Source organism: Dermacentor variabilis, chromosome 7, assembly GCF_050947875.1.
Source record: "Dermacentor variabilis isolate Ectoservices chromosome 7, ASM5094787v1, whole genome shotgun sequence".
Taxonomy (NCBI): Eukaryota; Metazoa; Arthropoda; class Arachnida; order Ixodida; family Ixodidae; genus Dermacentor; species Dermacentor variabilis.
Window position 1 is genome coordinate 84000576 of NC_134574.1, and position 18261 is coordinate 84018836.

Consider the following 18261-nt stretch of genomic DNA (forward strand, 5'->3'; position numbering starts at 1 on the left):
TAATCATATTGTCACGTAGTAGTGATGGTTAAAAAGGCAACAAAGCTGTAGTTAAGAAAACTAGCGCTTCATAGAGCGAACTTGTGCCTAAAAAGCAGGCTACACTCAAAGAACAACGATAGCGGCGAACACACTCGGCGATCGTTGAAAATAAGATCAGAGGGACAAGCGCATCGGCTTTTAAACATCTGTCATTGAAGGTTTCAGAGTAATCGCTGGGACCGGCGTGCCTTCATGAAAGTTGTACATCATTCGCGTCACTCGAGGAAATCAGATTACACAAAGTTCGGGGACAACAGACAGCGGATAGGACAATCGATATCTTTCGGGAAACATGCGATACATGCAAGCGCGCCCTGCGCTGTGCGATAACATTTGTTACAGAGAGATAAAACTTCCTAAAGTTTTGTATTAAATAATGTCCTTGATGGGGGTCCAAGGGTGGGGCGGTCGGGACACTAACCCCCAGTCCCCCCCCCTTTCCTCATACGGCGGCCAGTCCTTGCCTTCTGGCTGCGTCTTCGGCCATCCGGACGGCCCAGAGCTGCTCTTTTGGTCTAAGCTAAGCAGCAAATTCTCCCACTGCTCTGTCGTAGATAAGATGCGTGTAGTGCTAGCGCGGTACGTGTTGGTGGGTGAGTCTTTGGGGCATTGCCAGATAATGTTATCGAGATCAGCGCGGGCCTCGCACGCTTTCCAGAGGGAGAGTATGCAATGGGGAAAATGCGGTTGTATAGCACGGGGTTTGGGAAAGTTCATGTCTGAAATAATCGTGAAGTGGTGGATTGAGATTTATTCAGTGTTTTGTGTGCTGGGGGTAACTTAACTGCTCTCTGCGGTAGTGGAAGAGGATTTCTCTGAACGTGACCATTCGGTCCCACGCGTGACGACGATGCAGAACAAAGGACTGGTCAGGACCTCAAAAGTCGGGAGAAGAATGATGCACCCGGTGTGCGAGAGCTACGGCTGCGTTGTGGGCGGCTTCTTTCCAGCCGGACCCGAGTGACGAGTGGCCCAGATAATCTGGACGCGGTGTTGCCTTGAGGGAGGAGTGCCAGATAGAACGCGGTCACCCGATAAAGTTGAACGAGTACGCGTGTCAATGTGATACTACTAAACATACTATGTGATCGATCGCCACTACGCTCTTGGTAGACCACGGTGCTGGCTGCTCTTTAATACCACACCCGTAAAAACTCCAACCTGACCTTCAACGTGGCCCGCGTAGAACACGAGGAGAGAGGTAAAAATGGCTGCCTTCTAGTAAATCGCTTTTACTTTGCTCTTCACAAGACAAGTTCACCTCTCGAAAGGTTTCGCTTGACTGTTAACGAGCCTCCAACCTGTGGTAGATGTGAAAACAGACTGACGATCCTGCACGTCTTCCTGGAGTGTCAGGAAGCCGAAAGAGACAGGAAGAAACGTTTTCATCTCGCATACCACTATAGTGTCCCTCTTCATCCGGCTATGTTACTTCGTGAAGAACTGCTTTTTAGGATCAAAGCAACCCTGCCTTTTTAAAATGATAGGGTGCTACATGTTATAAGCCCATTATGTTCGTAGCGCATCCTCTCTCCAGAGGAATTGCATAAAATCTACGTGTATCGTACATTTTATGCAATTTACAGCAATTATTTTAGGTCCCTTTAAAGCTATGCCACAACGACTTCACAGAACTCATCAGTCCACTGTGAACTAATTGACACTAGCACAGCGCTCGTTTGCCCTACCTGGCCCTTGCGCCATTACACACCCCACATTCCTTAATTCTCGAGACGTTCCACCACTGCTCATCACTTCAAGCCTTCATCTTCCAGTAAACATTAGTGTTCTTTGGACTTTTTGTTATACCTATCTGTTGAAAGGCTGTTGAAAAGGATTGGTGGCTCTCTATGCTTGATTCAAATGACCAAAATATTGGTTCCATCTAAGCAGTGAAATTACGACCATGTTATTCTAGCCGAAACAAATTATTTGCTATGCAACTTAACAAAGCTTTCCTCCGAAACGACGGACATCTTCCTAGATTTCAGTCAATGAGCACAATGACTTTTGTAAATACTTACCTGCAGGTGGGATAATACTCAGCATATCGTAAATACCTCTCTGCGTGCCAGACGGCGATTTCATAAATTTTGCTTTCATGCTCCATTCAGTTCTAATTTGTATGAAAAAATAAACTTAGTAACCAATTATAAAGATTAGGTTATCTAAACTTACCTTTGGCCATTCTTATAAAAGATCTGTTTAATGTTGAACGATACTTGAGAGGCATCCCTGGTATTGTACACCAAACATGCAACGCCTTGTTGCCCAGTTGTCGTTTGCGACTGAAGTGTCCATAATGCTTCCAGCTTATTGTAGAACTGCAATCGAAAAAAAAACTTGAACACTGTCAAAACAAAATAGAGCGAGTGGTAGCGTCATTAGGTGTCACTATTGTTGCAGGGTTTGTTCTTTGTGATACTATAACCACAAAGTTTCCCTGAATATAATAAAACAAGCCACGTACTATATATGTGTATAGTCAGCTGGTTTGATACAGTGTATGATGAGAAGGGATATTACAATTGAAATGTCAAGGTATTTCCAGCATTGTTTATATCTGGAATATTGAAATAAATATTGCTAAAATCGCTTTCCGCAATATGATGGTTCTGATAAGCTGGAACTATGTGCGCACCAAACTTTATTGACATTATTTTGGTTTTTCAGCGTATTTCTACACGCCTTATTCCGCCAAGGAATTCGGTGCTGGGTTGCCGACCCATGTATCTGGTGTATACAGTCTAGCGCCACTCCCGTTGACAGTAGTAACAAATGAAACCACATTATCCACACATACGTTAACAAAACACGTGCTCACTTCGCTGGCGACGCCAGCCGTGCCCCAACCAGCCCAACACGCTGATTCTACGAGGCCCGGTGGAGTCGCAAACGCAAGCTGTACATACCTACTATAAACCAATATAGCAAACCCAAGGTTGGATAATATCCACTAGGTTTCCCCTTGCTTCCTCGTAAATAAAAAGGTAAAGGAAGCGAGGAGAAGACAGGAAATATTTCAAAGGCTGGAGAAAGAGGAAGGTGGCAGAGAGACGAGAGGGAGAGGAGATGGGCAACTACCGATTTCCCCCAGATGCGTCAATCCGGCGGTACCTTCTACAGGAAGCAGAGGTCAACGAATTGCGTTGCCTCGACCGGAGAGCCATGAAGCTACAAACTCCCGCCATCGGCTCAACCCCAAACAACCCATTTTCCCCAGACACGGCTAAGCAGCACACGGGTAAGCGCTGGAGGTTCCAGCCCTCGTGTACTGGTGTCCGTGGTGTCGCAACAGGCCAAACGCTTGCTCTTGCAGACATTCCTGCGGGGACATAACACATCAACTTTGGGGTCATATAGGACTTGAACTGTCTGTAAAATCGATAGCGAAGCCGTAGGTGGCTTGTGCGTATTCCAACTTCCAGTTTGCTGCTGTGTTTGCCTCTAATTTATATAAAGCTTCGTAAAATATCGCTTTCTTTTCATTGATGATGTGTATTCGGGATGTCTCTTGTCCAATAGATCTAACATTTAAAAAATTAGTAATTTTATGTGCTGGTAATAAAGAGATGAAACTGGTATTCTTAAGGATAGTTGCCACGTGTTAGTTCTGCTTTGCCGGTATTATGCATATTATGTTTATCGATGGGTGTACCTTCTTTATCCTCAAAGAAATCCTACAGAAACGCCTGTGATACATTGAAGAAGGCTCACTTATAAATCGTCTTCCCCAGCTTATTATGAATAGCTTATGCAGATTTCGTCAAATGTGCAATGAATACTGTCGATAAAAAATAACGACAGAACGCATTTCCCGATGACTATGCCACTAGCTTGCCCAGGTCGCCCATAATCATGCAGGCATAACGATGACTATATGGTGCTGACGCAGAGAGAATGAAATGATGAATGAGATTCGTGAAACGACAAAGGCGTATAACGACGACGACATGACGATAATGATATGTCGATTCCTAAATTAAGACGATACAGAAACGTAAACAATATGACCATGACGACAAGAGGAAAATGAGATGACGAGTCTGGCGATGACGGTGGTATAACGGCAATCTGATGAAGAAGGGTGAATGACGACGATGAGAGGACATTATGACCATGGTATGACGATGACGACATGAAAAGAGTCGCATGTCGAACCCATGATGATGACGGTGGAGCTACCGCTATGGGATTCCAATGACGGTATAACAACGAACGCATGACGACAACTGTATCAGGAGGCCTCGGTGACGATGAAGTGACGATGGCATGAAAGTGATATCCGACGACAGCATGATGAGTGCCTGATGTCGAAGTTGCAATAATTACGATGAAACGACCGCCATGGGATCTCGACCACCATTTTGCTACGAATGCGTGAGGACGGTAGCATGACAAAAAATGAGACGGAGTGTATGACGCCGAGTGGTGTACTTCGACAGATTGCTAGGTATTGCCACCACCAACAACAACGTGGTTCACCGTTTCATGCATGTACGTTTGTATCCGCTGACGAGCCGTCATCGTATCTCAGTTCCGTCCAACAGCTTCTGCAAGGACGGGCAAGCCGCAGTGAATCCCCTTGTCTCTGATCTCATCCTTACACCACCAACGACACGACAACGGCTCTCCGCATCCCCTCATCATCGGTCGTTGCCAACGTCGCCGAAGGGAAAATAAATAGTGCGATTGACGGGTGTGAGGCCGCAATACATTCATTTTCATCATGAACCCCTTCTGCAATAATGTTTAACATCAAAGTCTGTTCCGGTGGACAATGTGAGTTGTTTTGCTTTATTCGGTGCTGTGACTGGAAGTTCTGGTATAAGGCTGTCTTTTAAGAATCACACTAGAGAAACAGTTATATTTTCTTAGCTTTGAAACGGTACCTTTCTCGGAGTTGTCGGGAAAATTTTACGCCCACTTGGGGTTGGTTCTGTTTTTATTTCGGCAGGGGAAAATACATATCGGAGTGCATTTACAGTGGTCGCACGTGCAGCGCACGACACCTTTAGTAATTGATTTATTATCTTAGTTGAGGGCAACTTTGGATTGTGGCACGGGCGCGATTTCTCATCGCCGCGACGCGCGAACTTTAATGACAACTACCAGCAGTGGTGTCCCGGACGTTCTCTCCCTCGCGTAAGATACGCGTTTCCTTTCTCAGACTCCATCTTGTGTACCTGTGAAGATTTCTCAACCTCGTACGGGTTCCTGCTACGGTTTGTCTAGGTGCACCCTTGGCCACTGCTTTCTCTCGCTCAGTCACGCAGTGCTGCGAAATTATTAGGGCAATGATGCGACGAATACTCTATCGTCAAACGTGTACGCAGACGATGTCATGACAATAGTCGGATGGCACAGCTGGACTGACGATGATGGAAAGAGAGCGATGGCACCGCGAAACCGGATGAATAAGTGGTAATGATGACGATGGCACAACCAAGAACATGACAATGTTATGACAAACAATGCATGATACCGTTTATGCGACGACCACGCAGTGATAGCAACGCCTGGACAACGGCGGCGTTATCACGATTGATTCACGGTAGCACGAATGCGGTAGAGTAGTGAATAAGGAATGGCGACGAGGGCTTGACGCGAATGGGATATGAATACTGAAGTAATGACGATGGTGAAACAACAACGTGACGGCGATGAAATGTGAGAGTTGGATATCCAAGTTGCACTGACGACTATGGAACGACCGCAAGTGGTCCAAAATGTAATCATGAAACAAATGCATGACGACGATTTAGTGAAGGCGATGATAAAACAACGGAATCAGGAAAATGAGAGAATGACGAGTTACAATGGCGATTCTACGACAATGATGGAATCATGAAACCTGCATAACGAAGATCGCGTGATGATGATTTCATGAGATTTCGATGGCGAAGCAATAGCGACAATCATGACACGCCAACGATGGCATTAAGACGACTGTCTGACAATTGAGGCATGATATCAACAATGTGACAAGGCCGACATGACAAGGGTGAAATAATCGCCGTTTATTCACGACAGTAATATTACAATGCAATGACGAAGAAATAGTGACGTCAGTGGAATGAAGAAACGGTATCACGACGATGTCATGACAATTGAATGGCGTTACTGAAGTGATCTCAGTGATACGACACTGTGGCGATTTCTGTGTGGCGACCATGGCGCAAAACAACGGCATGACGAGAGTCGGATGACAAAGCTGGAACGATGGTGATGGAAGGACCATGTCGCCATCACGACCATGAGCCCGTACTTTGTCGCGAAATCTATTCAGAACTTGGGCCACTATGGGGGGGGGGAAGGGAAGAAAACGTGATGGCCACGTGATGACGAGGATTAGGTATCACGACACTAGAATAATGACAATGGAGCGAACATGACTGCATCACGACCGCGAGCATAGACTAGTGGCTCAAGTGGGTTGACATGTGCTGCTGGCTTGGCGTGAGCGTAGATAGATAGATAGATAGATAGATAGATAGATAGATAGATAGATAGATAAATAGATAGATAGATAGATAGATAGATAGATAGATAGATAGATAGATAGATAGATAGATAGATTTCAAATAGCTGAAGTATGGAAAGAATGCCATTCGTTATAAATATAAATTTAAATATTTAGCTGTAGTAACGATCAGGAGTCTAGAAGACACGTTGTAGTATGCGAGACTTGAATAAGTTTGAAGAACTTTATTTCTTCAACGAGCATCGAAGGATGAACAAGGGTGTTTGCTTGGCCTAGTTGCTAATATTTGTCGTTTGCACTGTACATCGCCTTTAACCAAAGCTGGACACGAGCACTTTCGCATTTGGCCTCTGCGACAATGCGGCCACCACGAGGCTGAATCGAACCCATGATGTCCTGTTTAGTAGCGTAATGCTACAGCTACCATGCCACGGCATTCTTTACTTCAGACATTTATAGCTCGCCAGATACCTTTTTTCCTTATGACATTCATACTACTGAACTAGAATCGCCAGTTTTCTTCACTGTCCAACGGAAATACGAAGGTGTGCGGAACGTTTACTATTTGCTTATTACCTCATTACTTACTACGTCTTTACTGCCTTCACAGTCCAATGGCATGCACTCGAAATACACTTGTCATGATGTTGGGTATAATATCCTCATGCTCATGACGCACGCGGAGTCGGGGAAAATAATGAATAAATGGTCACCGGAGCTGGTGGTCAGGTGACCAGGTCTTGTGGTGAAGCTTAATAAGAGGTACAAATTGAAGGTCGTGCAGGTCTACGCCAATACATCTAGTCATGATGACCAGGGAGTCGAGAGCTTTCGCGAAGACGTGGGATCGGCGATGAGTAAAGTCAGAACAAAATACACCATACTGATGTGCAACTTCAATACCAAGGTAGGCAAGAAGCAGGCTGGAGACAAGTCAGGGGGGGGAATATGGCATAGGCACAAGGAATAGCAGGGGAGAACTATTTGTAGACTTAGGAGAACAGAACAATATGCGGATAATTAATACCTTTTTTCGCAAGCGGGATAGCCGAAAGTGGACGTGGAGGAGCCCGAATGACGAGACCAGAAATAAAATAGACATTATACTCAGTGCTAACCCTGGCATCATACAAGATGTGGACGTGCTTGGCAAGGTGGGCTGCAGTGACCATAGGATGATATGAACTCGAATTAGCCTAGTCTTGAGGAGGGAACGGAAGAAACTGTTACATAAGAAGCCGATCAATGAGTTAACAGGAAGAGGGAAAATAGAGGAATTCCGGATCAAGCAAGAGAACAGGTGTTTGGCTTTAACTAGGGAAGAGTACCTTAGTGTTGAAACAATGAACGACAATCTTGCGGGTATTATTAAGGAGTGTGCAATACAAATCGGTGGTAACTGCGTTAGACAGAATGTCAGTAATCCATCGCACGAGATCAAGGATGTCATCCAGAAACGCCAATGTATAAAGCCTCTAACCCTACAGCTAGACTAGAGCTGGCAGACTTTTCGAAGTTAATCATGAAACGCAAGACAGCTGACATAAGGATAGAATTGAACATGCTCTCAGAAACGGAGGAAGCCTAAAAGCAGTGAAGAAGAAACTAGGAATTGGCAAGAATCAGATGTATGTGTTAAGAGGCAAAGCCGGCAATATCATTACTAGTATGGATGACATAGTTCAAGTGGCTTAGGATTTCTATAGAGATTTATACAGTACCAGTGGCACCCATGACGATAATGGAAGAGTGAATATTCTAGAGGAATTTGAAATCCCACAAGTAACACCGGAAGAATTAAAAAAAAAGCCTTGGGAGCTATTCAGAGGGGGAAGGTAGCTGGGGAGGATCAGGTAACAGCAGACTTGTTGAAGGACGGTGGGCAGATTGTTCTAGAAAAACTGGCCACCCTGTATACGCAATGCCTCATGACCTCGGGCGTACAGGAATCTTGGATGAACGCTAACAGAATGCTAATTTATAAGAAAGGGGACACCAAAGACTTAAAAAATGATAGACCGATCAGCTTACTGTCCATTGCCTACAAAGCATTTACTAAGGTAATCACAAATAGAATTAGGAACGCCTTAGACTTCTGCCAACCAAAGGACCAGGCAGGAGTCTGTAAAGGCTACTCAAAAATAGACCATATTCACACTATCAATCAGGTGATAGAGAAATGTCTGGAATATAACCAACCGTTATATATAGCTTTCATTGATTACGAGAAAGCGCTTGATTCAGTCAAAACCTCAGCAGTCATGGAGACATTACGGAATCAGGGTGGAGACGAGCCGTATGTAAAGCAACTGAAAGATATCTATAGCGGCTCCAGAGCCACCGCAGCCCTCTATAAAGAAAGCAACAAAATCCCAATAAAGAAAGGCGTCAGGCAGGGAGATACGATCTGTCCAATGCTATTCGCAGCCTGTTTACAGGAGGTATTCAGAGAACTGGATTGGGAAGAATTGGGGATAAAAGTTAATGGAGAATACCTTCGTAACTTGCGATTCGCTGATGATATTGCCTTGCTTGGTAACTCAGGAGACGAATTGCAATGCATGCTCACTGATCTGGCGAGGCAAAGCAGAAGGGTGGATCTAAAGATTAATCTGCAGAAAACTAAAGTAATGTTTAGCAGTCTCAGTAGAGAACAGCAGTGTACGATAAGTACCGAGGTACTAGAAGTGTTAAGGGAATACATCTACTTAGGGCAGGTAGTGACCGCGGATCTGGATTATGAGACTGAAATAATTAGAAGAATAAGAATGGGCTGGGGTGCGTTTGGCAGGCATTCTCAGATCATGAATAGCAGGTTGCCATTATCCCTCAAGAGAAAAGTGTATAACAGCTGTGTCTTACCAGTACTCACGTACGGCGCAGAAACCTGGACACGTACGAAAAGGGTTCTACTTAAATTTAGGATGACGCAACGAGCTATGGAATGAAGAATGATGGGTGTAACGTTAGGGATAAGAAAAGAGCAGATAGGGTGAGGGAACAAACACGAGTTAATGACATCTTAGCTGATATCAAGAAAAATAAATCGGCATAGGCGGGACATCTAATGAGGAGGGCAGTTAACCGATGGTCATTAAGGGTTACGGACTGGATTCCAATTGAAGGGAAGCGGAGCAGGGGGCGGCAGAAAATTAGGTGGGCGGATGAGATTAAGAAGTTTGTAGGGACGACATGGCCACAATTACTACATGACCGAAGTAGTTGGAGAAGTACAGGAGAGGCCTTTGCCCTGCAGTGGGCGTAACCAGGCTGCTGCTGCTGCTGCTGCTGCTGATGATGATGATGATGCACTGGTCACCGAGATGCGGGAGAGGCAGACGAAGGTCGGAAAGCGCTACGAAATACGCATCGAATACGGCCTTCTCCTGCTCGATATTCTCAGCAACCGTGCTTGGGACAGGAAACATCTATACACTCAATGTTCCTAAAAGAGTATACCAAGCATTCGGCAATACCAATTCAGCGTAGTACAAGGTAACCGAATTGCAACAGTGGCCTAGTTGTGTACAGCACACTGAGAAAATAATTTACTTACTTTACACTCTACAAATATCCAAGATCGTGGAAACAAAACATACTTCTGCATCACCAAAAACTATTTTTTTCTTCAAAGAGCGGGAATACCAAAAAGTTTGGCCTGGAAAATACCGCAGCCAAAAAATTGCGTCAAACAGCTATGCACTTTTTTGGCACATTACAATATCACCACTGATCCTTAAAAGTGCTGTACAGATTAGTTCGTTCGCACAGTAAGGTTTTCCCTGAAAATTGAAATTGAAAAACACATGTAATTCTAGCTAAAATTTTAATATGTGGCCCAGGTGTTGTAGGCAAGTAGTTATTGATGCGCTGCAGATTCAGTGTTGTCATCAAGAAATTCTGGAAGGAAAAAAATTTCTTAGACGTGTATCTAGTTGCTTTGTTTTCATTTTTGATCGGTACGCCTAGTTGGCCGCAGAGCAAAGTCCCTCACTTAGCCAAACGAAGTCCTCATTTTATTACTAGGAGGAGGAAGAAACTTTATTTTAAGCAAGCAGATTTAAGACCTAGGCCTCCCTTCCTATATTCCTACAGCAGAGATAATTTCTAACCTTCTTGTTTTTCAGTGCCGATTTGCCGATGAATGGTACAAGGCTAGTGCAGAATATGCCACATTAATTTTTAGTAAATTTGCAGTACACAGAAAGAAGTAGTCACATAATTAACCACGCAATGAATTTATGAATCTGTCCCAAGTCATCCCAATATTTTGAACGGTATCCAAAGATTACAAAATTACAGCAAGAAGCATTTACCTGAAGCTCTGGACACTGTCATTGCGTACTGTCAAAATAGCACGGCAGTGTTAGGAGTTCGGTTGAGCGGAGGTTTCCAATTCTGCAGTAAAAGCAGGCTTGCCTAGTGTCAGTTGTGACGCCCCAGTCGAGCAGTCACCTCACTTCCAAGAAAGAGCAGGGGAGGCCAGGCGAGGTAACTGAATTTTGCAGAAGCGGGGGACAACTTTTAGTGACGAACGGGCACTACATGGGCTCCCTTCCTAGTATGCCCTAGGCCTTCGTGTGAATGGGGGAAGGAATGAAGATTTAATGTTCGAGCTAGGCTGCTTTCACGCGGTCGCACTACACTCTCTTCTTTTCCGCGTAGTTCATTCTTCAAGGTTTCCGCTGAACGCGAAACCACACGAAACGGGCCTCCATAGGAATGACTCCACGGTGACTTGTTAGAGTGGCGCCGGAGAAAGACGTGCGTGGTTGTGCCCACTGTCGGGAAACTAAACGCAGGCTGCCCGCTGACGATACGTGGAAGTGTAGGTAGAAGCTGGTCGAGCTACGAATGTAGCCCCAATAAGTGCTGCGCGGCCACTCGCTGAGTGCCTTGCTGGGTGGCGAAAAACTGGCCTGTATCGCGCATCGCTGACCCGTAAAGCATCTCGGCTGCGCTGACTCAGAAGTCATCCTTGATTCTTATTCGCAGCACAAGTAATATTAGGGGTAGCCTATCTTCCCATTGCTTTCTGTCGAGCGTGGCGGTCAATGGCGCCTTGAGTTTTGGTGTAGACACTCTGCCATGCCTTTCCTCTGTGGGTGCTAAGCCGTGGTGTTATGAAGATGCATAACCAGCGGTCTCCACAGAGCAGAAAGAACCGAGGTTTGGAGTTTTCGATTTCGGTCAGTAGTTACTTGGAAAGGACGCCCGTACTGCGACACCCACGTAGCAACAAATCCTGTTTCAGTCGAGATATCTTGTAGAGGCGTCACCTCAGGCCGCCTTGGGAAGCGGTAGACAAATACGAGGCTGTACCTGAAACCTATGCAAGGCAGAAAAGGCCACACTGAGTCTAAATTCATATGATCTAAACGGCTTTATGGCGGTCGAAATGGCTGCACCGCTGAACGCGTGTGCCGGTTCCCTTTCACGGCTTGACAGGCTTGGTATCTTCTTGCCCGGCTTCGAAAGTTTTTGTCGATCTCTGACCAAACTAAGCGACACGCGGTAAGCTTATCTGTCGCTCTGATGCCTGGATTGCTTAGCCCATGCAGTGAATCGAACACTGGCCGTGGAAACTGATGGACCAGAAATGGACAAGGAGCTGCTTGCGATGTGTCGCACGTGACCAGTATTGTGTGGTTAAATCACACCTTAGCAGCTAGAGCGATGAATCTCGTCCCCGCAATTGGCGCAGCTCGAAGTCATTTTGCTGGGCGGAGGCTACGTATCGGAAATCCACAGAGCCAGCAGGCATTGCGCCAGTCCGCGACAGCGCGTCAGCTGCCAGATTCTGTGTCGTTGAGATGTGCCGAATGTCCATAGAAAATTTGGAGATAAAGGAAATGTGCCGAAGCTCACCTTCTGAGTATGAGGTCCTGTTGTTCTTTAAAACGAAGGTTAAGAGGAAGCTTTAGCTCAAGTGCTCCTATCTAAATACATGTAAAAGGAGAATTCGTTTTTCTCGGCAACCACTGCGCCAAATTTGACGAGGTTTGTTGCATTTAAAAGACAAACTTAAAATCTAGTGAATGTTGGTTTCGAATTTTTGAGTTAGATTGTCAATTTTTTATTAAACATTGGCAAAAATCGAACACTTTCCAAAAACGAAACTATCAAGTTTACAACTCTGTAACTTAACCACTAAAAATGATAATACAATTCTGTGAATTGAATCTAATAGTACATCTAAAGCGGACAAAATTGATATGTTACACATGAATATCAAAAAATTTAATCATAGAGAAATACAACTTTTGCAAAACCGTTGTAACCAACGTAACAAATTCACGTAAGATGTAAAATGACATACTGAATTTGTCCGCTTTGAATGATCTAATGGATGCCGTTTACAGAACCGCGATATCGGTTCTTGATGCAGAGCTATGAATTTATAAACTTCGTGCTTCTATTTTTTCAAACGGTCAAATATTTGAAAATCGTTCTAAGAAAATTCAAGCCCTAAATCGAAATTCCGCTTCCAACAGTCACTAGAATTTAACTTTCTCTTTCAAATGCGACTAATTTCATCAAAATCGGTCCAGGGGCTATCTCATAAAAACGTTTTTGCGTTTTACATGTATTTGAATAGGCCGCGTCGGAGTTGGGCCCGAGCTAAAGCTTCCTCTTAACGGCTTGTGGTAGGTCAGAGTGGAATAACTATAGCCTCCAAGAAAAGAACGGCAATATTTGACAGCTCAATACATGGAAAACACCTCCCTCCAGAAGGTGCTGTAGCGAGCTTCCGTGAATTTAAGGCGGTTTGACAAGCCTCTGCAAGAAGTGTGCGCAATCATGCTGCTGTAGTACTGTAGGCACTGCAGTGGTGAACGCGTCTACCATAACGCGAGTTGGGGCGTCTGGAAATGGATGAATTAGCAGCACCGCAATAGTCAACCACGTTCCGTATTCTTTGATAGGATGTTAGTGCTCCGCGGACCAGTGGAAGGTAGGCACTTTCATGGAGTCACGACGCAGCAGGTCGGTAAGCGGCTGAAGCACTTCTGCGCAGGATGGTAAGAAGCGCCTGTAAAAATGTATGACTCCCAGAAACTAGTGCAACTGCCCGAAGGAGATTGGAGATTGGAATTCCTCAATTGCGCGCACCCGTGATTCCAGTGGCTTGATCCTTTGGGGTGAAATGCGATGGCAGAGTTAATCCGAAGGTTCAACTCCGAAAATGCACTTCTGGAGCATTAGGACTAGTCCATGTTCGTCCAGTCGCTCCAATAGAAGACGAAGGTGCTCTTTGTGCTTTTTGTCTCTGGGGCTTGTTACGAGAATGTCGTCAAGGCAGACAATAATGAACCGCAGTCCATGCGTAACCTTCTACAAGAACCTCTGAAAAGTTTGAGTCAAATTGTTCAAACCGCAAGGCATACTGACAAAATAAAAATGGCCAGATGGAGTAGTGATTTCCGTCTCTGGAATACCGCTGGCTTCGGTAGGAATTCGGTGGTACGAAACCATCAAATCAATCTTGCCGTATATTTTGGTTCCTGCAACACGAGCACCGAAAAGGGGAAGGGGATATTGATCCGGAGTAGTGGAGGCTTTCAAGACTTCGTAATCACTAATGCCACCAGTCACCACTGTTTTGCTTTGGAACCAGATGGAGAAAGAATAATCAGTGGTTTGAGGAACCACGAATAACACCGAGCTGAAGCATGTGTTCGAGCTCACAGCGGGCGAATTGCAACCTCCGTCCAGCAAGCCTCCGTGGTCTCGCGGTGACAGGTGGGCCTGTGGTGGCGATATGATGCGTCGCCTTGTGTTCCAGCGGGAGCACATCGTTTCGGAGCTTGGTGAGTTGCGGGAACTCAGTACATATTTTGTCGTACATTGAGACCGGCTGAAACCTAGGATGCCAGGTGAGGTGAGGTTAGACTGCAGGCCAAGTACATCAAGGGATGTGACGGCATTCTTTAGGTGCCGATCACAAACACTCACATCGAGGTTGAAGTGGCTGAGGAAGTCCGCTCCAAATATGACAAAATTGACGTCGGCAATCACAAACAACCACCGGTTGAGGCACCGGACTCCTATGTATAGCGTTATTGACCGGAGCACAAATGACGCGACGGCAGTTATATTTACTGCGTGCAGTGTGGGTGCGGATTTGCCGAGTTGGCGATCTGCGGCCATGACCGGAACGATGGAGAGATTTGCTCTAGTGTCGATGAGGAGCCGGATGCTGGTGATGCGGTCGACTGCGAAGAATAGGCATCTTGTGCGAAGGCCCATGTCGCATGCTGTCGTTAGCGATTGCCCGGCTTGTTTCGCGTCCACTAACAGGGCTGGGTGTAGGAACTTGCTTGTTCGCGAAAGTGACGGCGATACTAGCACAACAGCCGCGGCGAGTCTCTAGGTGCACTGCGAGACTGTGCAGGTAAATGGTGGTGCCGAAGTTGGTCACCAGTGTTGCCACTCGTCGTCATGTTCTCGAGTGCACTTGTAAGGCAGTTGACTGTTTGCTTTAGTCGCGAGAGTCGGTCTACTGGCTCTGAGACTCCCGCAGTGGCGATAGGTAGCTGTGGCACAGACAAGAAGTCGCATATGTGGTCAGGGAGTGCAGCTAGCCGATGGATAATTGTCTCAACGCAACCCGCCAGCACCAACCGTGCGGATTGTGGGGGGCGCCCCAAGAACAGCTCGCTCGAAATTGGAAGCTGGCTCTCGTTCTCGTAGTGGCCACCCAGCAACTTACGCAGTCGGTGCAGGAATTTTGACGGCCGTCGGTCGCCGAGTTCCTCGGGGAGGCGCTGTTGAAGCCTACTCTGTTGCGACTGCTCGAAGCGCTGGAGGACCGTGCGTTTTAAGTCGTCTTATGCTTTGGCCGCAGGCGTACCTGGCAGCAAGTTGTCTATCGCATCGACGATGTCGGAGGGTAGCGCGGTGACTACCTGCAGCTACCCGCGTTGGCACCTGAAGGACATTACACGGGAGCTTCGTATTTCGTATGGGAGGGCTTACGCTGTCGTTCACGGGCCCTTAGGGTAGCGGATAGTTTCTTGTTGGGGGTGCCTCAGAAGTTGGATGACATAATGAAAGGCAGAATAATTATTGCTTCACTGAATCGTCTGCAACGGTACGCAGAGCAGGGTGAAAGTTTGCTGGACCGCATTGTTACTGGCGATGAAATATCAATGTTGCATTTCACGCCGGAATCACAACAGCTGAGCATGGTGTGGAAATACCCGTGTTCGTCTCTACAAAAAAATTTATTTGAGTGTGATCTGTCGGGAAAGTGGTATTATTGGTCTACTGATATCGCCGAGGACCAATGCTGCTCTGATTCAAGCCATAAGGCGCGACCATCAATGCCAGCAGTTATTGTTCCACCCTGTCAGGTCTACCGGCAGCAATCAGGCGAAAACAACGAGTGATCCCCGATGCGGACATCAACAATGCGAGGCTACCTGTGGCAATCAGAACAGCCGACAAGCTCCGGTCATTTCACTGAGAATGTCTGGACCAATTATTATGCAATGCGGACCTCGCTCCTACTTATTTCCACTTTTTTAGTCCACGGAAGAAGTTGCTGGCTGGACTGCGATTGTCATGCAACGATGAAGCCAAGACAGCAGTTCGTCCTGCTGTCTGTGGTTCCCCCCACAGACAGCAGGACGAATTCTACTACACGGGGACCTCGTACTTAGAGCTTTGATGGGCCATATGTCTTAGCTGGTGTGGCGGCTGAGTGAAAAACTAGTGTAAGGTACCTAGAACAGTACATATTTTTGTAATTACCATATCTACGTTTTTGGCTAGTAAAAAATAGGGGCAAACAATTTCCGATTCCCCCATAGTAACTACAGGTGGTGTTCCTAGATCATTTCGCTACTAAACCCAGTGGTTCGAAAATTTCCTTGGACTCTTTGCTACGCAGGCACCGGTCAGATAACATTGGAAAAATTCTAACAAATCCTCCAGTGCTTTAGCATCTAGCATTTAAATTAGGCAAATTATGACATCTCTGGCGCAATAGCAGTTTTCAGGGTGAAAATTACTCGCTCATGCGCCTCAAGTGAGCAAACTTGGTAGTGTCAAAGCAAGTATCCCGGCATGTGGTTATTGGTCAACTAAAGCACCTAAAAAACTTTGGTAGAACTTCACCTCTTGATTCTTGAATAACACTGCGAATGCGTACCTACGCGCAGTGAGTTATGCTGTTGCAAATCACTAACAATGTTTGCCACACTGATGAAACGCTGTGTCACCGCTGTAAATTATCCCTTAGTATGCCATGCCAATTAAAGACAAAACCAAGAAGCACGCTGGCCATGACAAGAGATTTTTTTCAGCTTCTGGGTTATAATCAGTACCAAGAATTACGCACATTTGTATAGATATACTCGTGCAACCATTGCGCAATATAAAATTACCTGTGCAATATTCAAGTAGGTGGGATTGTTTGTTTTTTTAGCAATGACTCCTCCACACATAATGCTGGTAAATAAAGCAGCCCAAAAAGAAACCTTCAGAACTTGTTCTTCCATATTCCAGCTCACAAGTCCTGATCTCCTTGTAACTGCACCCGAAGTCTTAGAGAAGCGGCTGCAAATGAATATTTGTAGACATATATAAAGGTAAATTATCAACATTGCACATTCATATTTCTCAGCAGATATGTTTGTAAGAACAAACGCTTGTAGAATTGAATGCTCATATTTAACACCAGTTTATATGTTTTCCAGCAGGCTCAATCTGATTTACTTAGGCGGCACTGCTGAAGATGTAAGTATAAATATAGGTTACTATTATATTCCACGTCTACTATGCCATAATCAATCTTCTAAAGCTTGAAAGCTGCACGGCATTCGTACATGGTGAAACAACAAAACTGCCAGTTTCATCAGGAGCGCATTCATCATATGTGATATCAAGGGTCAGTGTTGTGCTGGAGGTAATCACATGAAGTTCTAGGGAGACACCTATTCGAAATGGCAAGACGCAAACTGCCAGACGACTGCTTTTGTGTAGCACAAACAGCTTGCTGGGACATAACATGCATATCACGATGCTGTCGCAATAAATAACACCGTAGGTGGCATTACAGGTGCAATGGTGTTGAGCGCAATGACATTCCGCATTGCAGTGATGCCTGTTCCAATGATACTTGATTTTGTGCACAATATACAATGCTTATAACGATGTTCCATTACCGCCAACCTCCCAAGGCAGTTTTTTGCTAAAACAGATGTTTACGTTTTGTAGATTTCCCAAGGTTTCGAAAATACGCTTTCCTCTGTTTGTCATTGCTTTATGTGTAAATATAGTAGCTTACGGTAAGCAAGAAAACTTAATCTCCACAGTGGCACACAATTATACATAATAACAGAATATATATATATATATATATATAGGGGCTTTATTTTTCGTCCGTCCGTCTGCCTGTCGCCTGCACGCCAAAAACTTCTGCTGTCCAAACTCATGCGCACGCGCGACAAAAAAGAGAGAGGGAAGCGCGCGATTGGCTGTGCCAGTAATGGCGCCATGGCTCTCCGTCGCAAACGAGTGCGCGCACAGCAGTTTCTCTGAGCGTCCGAAATGGGTAGGCCACGCGCCATGCATACTACTGCGTGGCAGGCCGCCTTCGATCAGCAGCGCCACGAGCAGACACAGGAACGAGCTCGTCTACACCGTGGCAATTCTGTAGCCCGGTCACAAGAACAGGCTCGTGCAACTGAGCGCAAGCAGCAACTGCGCACCGAGGATGCGGCAGCCTA

At 45.7% G+C, this 18261-nt stretch overlaps 1 long non-coding RNA gene across 1 annotated transcript; it reads right to left on the reverse strand.

Moving 5' to 3' along the window:
• Positions 1 to 2091: 2091 nt before the first annotated feature.
• On the reverse strand, positions 2092 to 17081 carry LOC142586888 (uncharacterized). The gene is made up of 3 exons (XR_012829281.1): positions 16918 to 17081; positions 2221 to 2366; positions 2092 to 2158 (listed from the first exon to the last, which is right to left on the reverse strand). It is a non-coding gene; the product is annotated as an uncharacterized LOC142586888 (long non-coding RNA).
• Between the last annotated feature and the right edge of the window lie 1180 nt (positions 17082 to 18261).